Raw genomic sequence first — 7,040 nt, 5'->3', positions numbered from 1 at the left:
GAGAGAGAGAGAGAGAGAGAGAGAGAGAGAGAGAGGAGGGAGATGCATAGGCACCGCGGGACGTCGTATTACGCATTTTTCTCGATTACGCGATGAAGCCGTTTGCTATCGACCTCGTACGCGTTAATTTATTCCAGCGGAGGGACCTCGCCGGTGATAACAATTTCCATCTACTCTCCCTTCCTTCACATCCCGCCAACGAATCGACGCTAAATTGAAATTGCCGAGCACACCATTTTTATCGACTTTGACTTTTACACGTTTCAACCAGGCACGTGTTATTTTCTTTTCTTACTTCGCTATGGATCGTACTTTCGAGAACGCGAATGTGTATATAATTGTTTCACTGCAAAGGAAGAAGAAGAGAGAAATTTTTCTTTCTCGAATTATGAAGATAGATTCGTAAGGTTGCATCTCTCTTCATTTCAGAATCAAATTTAGATTTTGGAGATCGAATCGAAGAAATTTTACTCGAACCCTTATCTCCAAACATTTTATAAATTGTAAGTAGTAAATAACTATACACTAATAGAATAACATCGAATACGAAAAACTTCGTTTTTTGCCACGTCGAGAAACGACGTGAATACTTCCACCTGTGCCAAAATGTGTGCGAAAAAACGATAAAAGAATACGGCCTATAATCGGAGGACGCGAAATTATTGGCCCCGATAGAAGGTACAAATGGTCGCGCGATTGTCGAGGCTGTTGACAAAAGATAAGTGACCGCGGGTGCGCAAGCGCGGAAGTAGCGCGCTTGGAAGGGCAAACTGCAGGGTGTGTTGTGTATCTAACAGCGTGTATCGTAAGTCTTCCAACGCGTCTTTTTTTGCTTTCGACTCGGTGGCTCGTGTATCACTGGATCATGATTCAGCGATGACTAACAGGCGGGGATATATAAGCCGGGGATCGTTATGCGAAGACGCTGCTGTTGCTGTTCCTGTGTATCGCAAAGGATAGTTAGTTGGATCGTTAGGATGGACGATTAGACGTTAGTTAGTCCCGCCTTTGAACGTGTACTTGGGTGCATGTAACTTATACGCGCGAAATATGTTAATAAAATTCGTGAGACATCTTTACGGGATCGAGAAAAAAAAACGAACGATTGAAAAATGTCAATTGACACAATAGAGTGTTGAAATATCACGTATCTCGTTTTAACGTGTTTCATTAATAGTATAATGAAAATTTGTGTTATGTCTCTAGAAAGATAGCAATTTTTTTTCTAGATAATCAATCTAATGGGGAATTACCAAACCCCCTTGAAATGAAAATGTCGTTTAATATCCATTTTCACAGTCATCGGTTTAATTACGCTCGTTTATATCTAAAATATTATGGGTTATACGTGGGCAGGTAATTCTAAGCGCGTAAATATACACGCGCATGCGCGTCTATGCACACACGCATGCGCATCTATGCACACACGCGGCCTCGATCTATGCCGCGATCTCGATGATGGAAATCGAAAGCATCCTCGGGGAAATTAAAATGGGGATTCTTATCGGGAGTTCTCGTGGAGAGCGGAAAAACGTTCCCACGGTTTTCAAACGATGTTAATCCTGAATTTTCATCGGTTAACCGCTCACTCGCTCGCCGCAACTTGAATCGCCATCAACGTCTTCTCCCCGTGCATCTTTTATGTCCCTCCATGAAATCCAAATTAGCTTGGTGGAAAATTGATGGTGGAATCCGCCTCGACACAGAAATACCGTTTCCACGGAGCCGGTATTTCGTAATAGGCGGAATAGAATTTTCGAACGGATCGAGATCCGTTATTTGGAAGGGCGGAAGGTTCAATCGGCGGAACGAGCGAAAAATATCCGCTATTCTTTTTTTTTTATTCTCTTTCTATTTCGAAAGGACGCGACTCCTTCAATTATGCCTGTTGATCGTTTTTTCGTTCGTCTCGTCGATCGATCGAGAAAACTCGTTCGTCTACTTTTTCTGAAAAAGTATCACGAAAGTATTTCTGTTCTTTCCATTAAAATTGCGAATAAAGAGAGAAGAGAGAATCCAAGATCTAGCGATAGATTAAAGAACGATGCCATTTTGAAATTTCAACCCTAATTGCAATTAACTGATCAGATTGTATCAGATTGTTTTAATTTAATTTTTAATGAAGTTTTGGCCAAGCTCTATTAACAACGAAATTGCATTTCTCGTAATTTTTTTGTAATTTTTTTTTTTGAGATTGAAATAGAAACGCGCGTGAAGAAGGATATAAATATAAATTTTTCGTGATCCATTTGGCTGGCTCGTTTCTTCTACATCTTATCTCATGTCTAACGGGATCGATCGATAAAAATTTTTTTTACGATCCTCGTGCCACGTATTTTCTTAAAAGAGAGACGTCGTAAGGAAATATTTATCGAAAAAAATGGGCGAAAAGGGATGGAAAGAAGGAAAAATGTATTGATAAATTTTACTTTAACGGTTAAATTATCCAAGTGTAAAAATCATTCTTCGTCGTTTCTTCCTCTCTCTTTTCTTTTTTTCAGGGAAAAATTGTTCTTAATCTTTCACGCGTAGGAATTTATCTCGCATTTTCATCGAAGATTTTCTTCAAATCGAAGTCGATTTCTTCGTCTCTTGTTCAGAACACCGTTAAAAACGATTCACGCGATCGTCACGGTTTTATAAAGAATTTTTTTATTCCAATTCCAAACGAAACTTTCTAATGTACCTGTTTTACCTGCAACGGAAAAATATTAATCATAATCGTAACTCTGAATATTTAAATTTTAAACGGAAACGAAAGAACGAGGAATCTTAGAAAAAAAAAAAATTATGTCCAAAAAAAAAAACCGATTCTAATTTCCAATTAGAAATTAATAAACATTTATAGCTTCTCGTAATAACTCGAGACATTTTACCGTTATAGAAGATATATCTGGTTATTCTTGAATACTCGCGTCAAATATTCGATACTTTTTCCAAATAAAAGGGGAAAAAATCGAAATTTTTCATTTTTAATTTTCAATTTTGAAAAATTATTTTTAATAGCGTATCGGATTTTCCATCGATGATGATATCAACCCTTTCACGAAGCAAAGGAACGGATGGGAACACGTTGAATACAGATTGGTTAGGCGACAAAACTTTTAATCGTACCTTCCTGTCAGGTGTGAAAACGTTAAGGCCACGCGAAAGAGAGGAACGCGCGTTTCTTAGGCGCGAGCTCGCCAACCGGAAAAAGATTAAGAGAGTTCAGTCACGAGTCCGCATCTCGTCCGTTTTCTAATGAATTTCCCTGTCCCTTGTTGATGCACGGCGCATAAGGCTATCGCCGAAAACACGCATTTCTTATTAGAGAAACTTTTGCATCCATAACGAAAAGAAAGCCGCCTGTTTTCTTTCTCTCTATTTTTGAAAACACTTTTTCACCATTTCGATTTGATCGAAAACTTCTCTTCGCCGTTTGACGTACTTCCATCGTGATAAAATTTATCGAATGCCAATTTTATTTTTATTTTTTTTTTTTTCTTCAAAGATCTGACAATTTTCTCTCCTAGAATCGTATCAATTTCATCTTTTTTCAAAAATTTGAAAATCTTTTTCTTTCCATTTTCACTTTTACACTTTCGATTTTCGAAGATAATTTATCGATCCAATGCCAATTTTATTCTTTTTTTTTTTTTTCGATCAAAGATCTGACAATTTTTCCTTCTAGAATCGTATCAATTTCTTTTTTCAAAAATCTGAAAATCTTTTTCCCCTCCATTTTCACTTTTACCCGAAAAATCACGAATCGTACGTTTTTTCGACTTTTGAAGATAAAATTTATCGATCCAATTTTATTTATTTTTTTTTTTCTATTAAAGATCTGACAATTTTCCATCTTAGAATTGTATCAATTTCATTTTTTTTTTTTTCAAAAATCTGAAAATCTTTTTCTCCCTATTTTCACTTTTATACGAAGAATTACGTATCGTACGTTCCATTACGATTTTTTGACTTTCGAAGATAAAATTTATCGATCCAATTTTATTTTTTTTTTTTTTTTCTATTAAAGATCTGACAATTTTCCATTTTAGAATTATATCAATTTCATTTTTTTTTTTTTCAAAAATCTGAAAATCTTTTTCTCGTCATTTTCACTTTTACATGAAGAATCGTACGTATCGTACGTTCCATTACGATTTTTCGACTTTCGAAGATAAAATTTATCGATCCAATTTTATTTTTTTTTTTTTCTATTAAAGATCTGACAATTTTTCATTTTAGAATTGTATCAATTTCATTTTTCTTTTTCAAAAATCTGAAGATCTTTTTCTCGCCATTTTCACTTTTACATGAAGAATCGTATGTATCGTACGTTCCATTACGATTTTTCGGCTTTCGAAGATAAAATTTATCGATCCAATGTCAAATTTCGATCGGAGCTGTTTTTAAACCCGCTTGGATAAAAGCTTGATCCCTTTCAAGTCGCGCGCCATTGCTGCGAAAAATTGGTCTCCCGGTGCCGAGCGACGCACGAGCTCCTTTGAGCCGGGTCCATATTAATAACATCAATAAAAGCTGATGCGCACGGTGCGCGCCACGAGCGAACCGAGCCTCACGACGCGTGGATTGGTACACAATTGCGCGGCGATAAATGGCGTGAAACGGTGTGCCCGCGGTGTAGTCGCGTGACATACTTGACGGTTTCAATCTCGCTCCTTCTCGTCACGGAACACCGCCTCCGTCCACCTGTTCTTCCCTCCGTGGAGGGTTCAAGGCTGGGGAAGAGACGGGGAACAAATTTCCTTCTTTCTTTCGCTCGGCCATTAGATACTTTCAACCGGTGGTTTACACTGAAATTCCAACTACTGCGATCCTCTCTTCTCTGCCTTTTGTCTCTCTCTCTCTCTCTCTCTCGATTAAAATCGAAAACGTAGGTAGGTAAAAGTACGAAGGCTGGTTTCGAGGAGAAAATTGTTTTCGTTTCGTTACGTGTACATAAACTTGAAAATTTATTTCGATACCCTACGATATTTATTTTCGCTTCGAAGAGAAATTATTCTTCGTGTAACGATTATAAATAATCGTCCGTTCGGTCTTGCCTTCAAATCTGTTTAAAAAATCTTTTTAGAATTATTTCTTTTTCCAAAGATATAAAGCAAGAAAAGTATAAAGTATAAAGTTTAAAGGAGAGGGATTTAGAGAAATTCAGAGGAGATTCTTTTCGAAGAAGGAGAGAGAGAGAGAGAAAAAGAATCGGCAAAAACTACTTTGTAAAAAACACTCTCTTCCCTCCCAGGAGTCGGTCACCTCGTCCGTGAATCTCACCTTGTCGAGATCTGAGACAAACGATTACAGGAAGAGAAATCTTACAGGAAATGATCTTGAAATCGGTCTCTGGCCGAGGTCGAGCAGAATGTATCACCTTCGCCTTTTATATTTATTCAAATCTGAATTATCGCCCGAGACAAATTTACATCGTCAAATTATATATCTTGAGCATCGTTTTAACCAATTAAAATTCTCGACATCCTCGACCTATGTTAAAAAATAATCGTATCGAAGGGCGAGGAGAAACCTGCGTCGAGAATGTTGATTTTCTTTTTCCCTTTTTTTTTTATTCCCTCCCTAACGATCCAAATTGATGTTGCACCTTGATCGCTTTATAACCACATCGGGGAGAACATACATACGCCGGTGAATATCACGATTGTAACTGGAGCAGACGCTGTAGAAAGTGCTCTTGATATTTTTTTTTTCTTTTTTATATCGTCGGAACGACTTCTTTATACGCCGGTTGTGGCGCGTTTTTTCGAATCGAGGGCACTCGATCGACGCGATCGATTTTTGCGTATCAGCGGAAAATGGCGATGGTTCGAAGCTAAGTGTTGTTAAATATTCGTTCGTAAGTCGAATATATCCTCGAAAACGTACTTTCGTAATTTAAAAATATCGTAATCGGGTACCAGCTTGTTCCTTGTTGGAAAATTTTTTTTCAACTTCCAACCAATTGTTCTATGCGTTTTTTCTCTCTCTTCTTTCTTTCTTTCTTTCTTTCTTTCTTTCCCTCTTTTTTTCCCCTCTCTCGTCGCGTTTAATAACTCTTATCTTTATAGTTGTTTTTTTTATTGCTGACAATTTTATTACCGAGGTTAGGAAAAATACGTAATAAGTAATAATATCCGAAAGATAAGTTTTAATAGTCTTGGTGGTCTTATTGTAATATTATTGTATACGTGTGGGAATTATTTAACGGAATGTTTCCACCGTGTTTTATCGATTTCTTCTGTAACGAAACTTTGGCCGGCGCATATTATTCCGAATTCTCGTTGAATATTATATAATCCGTGTAAAAACGTATTTTGATCTACGCGAGATATATCCACGCAATAATGGGGAAAGTTACAAGTTACGCGTAATTCTTTCTAACAAGGGGATCAGCGCTTATTGTTATTGCAAAAGTTACTCGTACTGTACTATTTCGTAATTCAGCTAATAACTAAGCCTCGATGATCCCGAACAATGGCGGGGAAGCGTGTTACGTGCTACGTAAATCGAGCACGCGTAAGTCCACGTTTAATTAAGTAACTTGGAAAGTAATAGAGGTGGAAAGTAAATTTATATATCGTGCTATTTATAAAATCGTGTAGGAATTAACAAAAGAAACCCATCTAATAGATTGGAATCCGATTAGCTCGTTTAAAAAAACCATCTAGTTAATTTGCATTTTAATCGATGTTGTTAACGAACGAATAAGCCTTCTCAACGAATTAAATTATGCAAAGCGCGACTCGCGATTCGAAAATAACCAAATATTTTCGAAAGCGTGCGGTTTCTTTGCTTCGATATCCCGTAGACGCGTGTCTCTATTGAATTAAAAAGAAAAATAAAGAATTTCCCTTGTTCCTACATCCGTTTCGAGGGAATCTCTCTGCGCGAGCTATCTACGCGATATAACGACACAAGTTTAAATGGCTGCGGTTACTCGTAGGCGAGCGTAAGAGATTGCAATTAGGATCCGCGGGGAGATTGGCGATAGCGATGCCTCTCCGTCGTGAGAACGTCGTCTCGACCCCTTACTTCCTTCCTTGAGAAGA

At 37.5% G+C, this 7,040-nt stretch overlaps 1 protein-coding gene across 4 annotated transcripts in view; it reads left to right on the top strand.

The window, feature by feature from the left end:
* LOC102677031 overlaps positions 1 to 7,040 on the top strand; it is a 47,407-nt gene that overhangs the window by 16,001 nt on the left and 24,366 nt on the right. The gene's annotated exons all lie outside the window — the stretch shown is intronic.

Source organism: Apis dorsata, unplaced genomic scaffold, assembly GCF_000469605.1.
Source record: "Apis dorsata unplaced genomic scaffold, Apis dorsata 1.3 scaffold_22, whole genome shotgun sequence".
Lineage (NCBI taxonomy): Eukaryota > Metazoa > Arthropoda > Insecta > Hymenoptera > Apidae > Apis > Apis dorsata.
The sequence above is the reverse complement of the archived record's forward strand: the minus strand, read 5'-3'. Positions and strand labels throughout refer to the sequence as shown.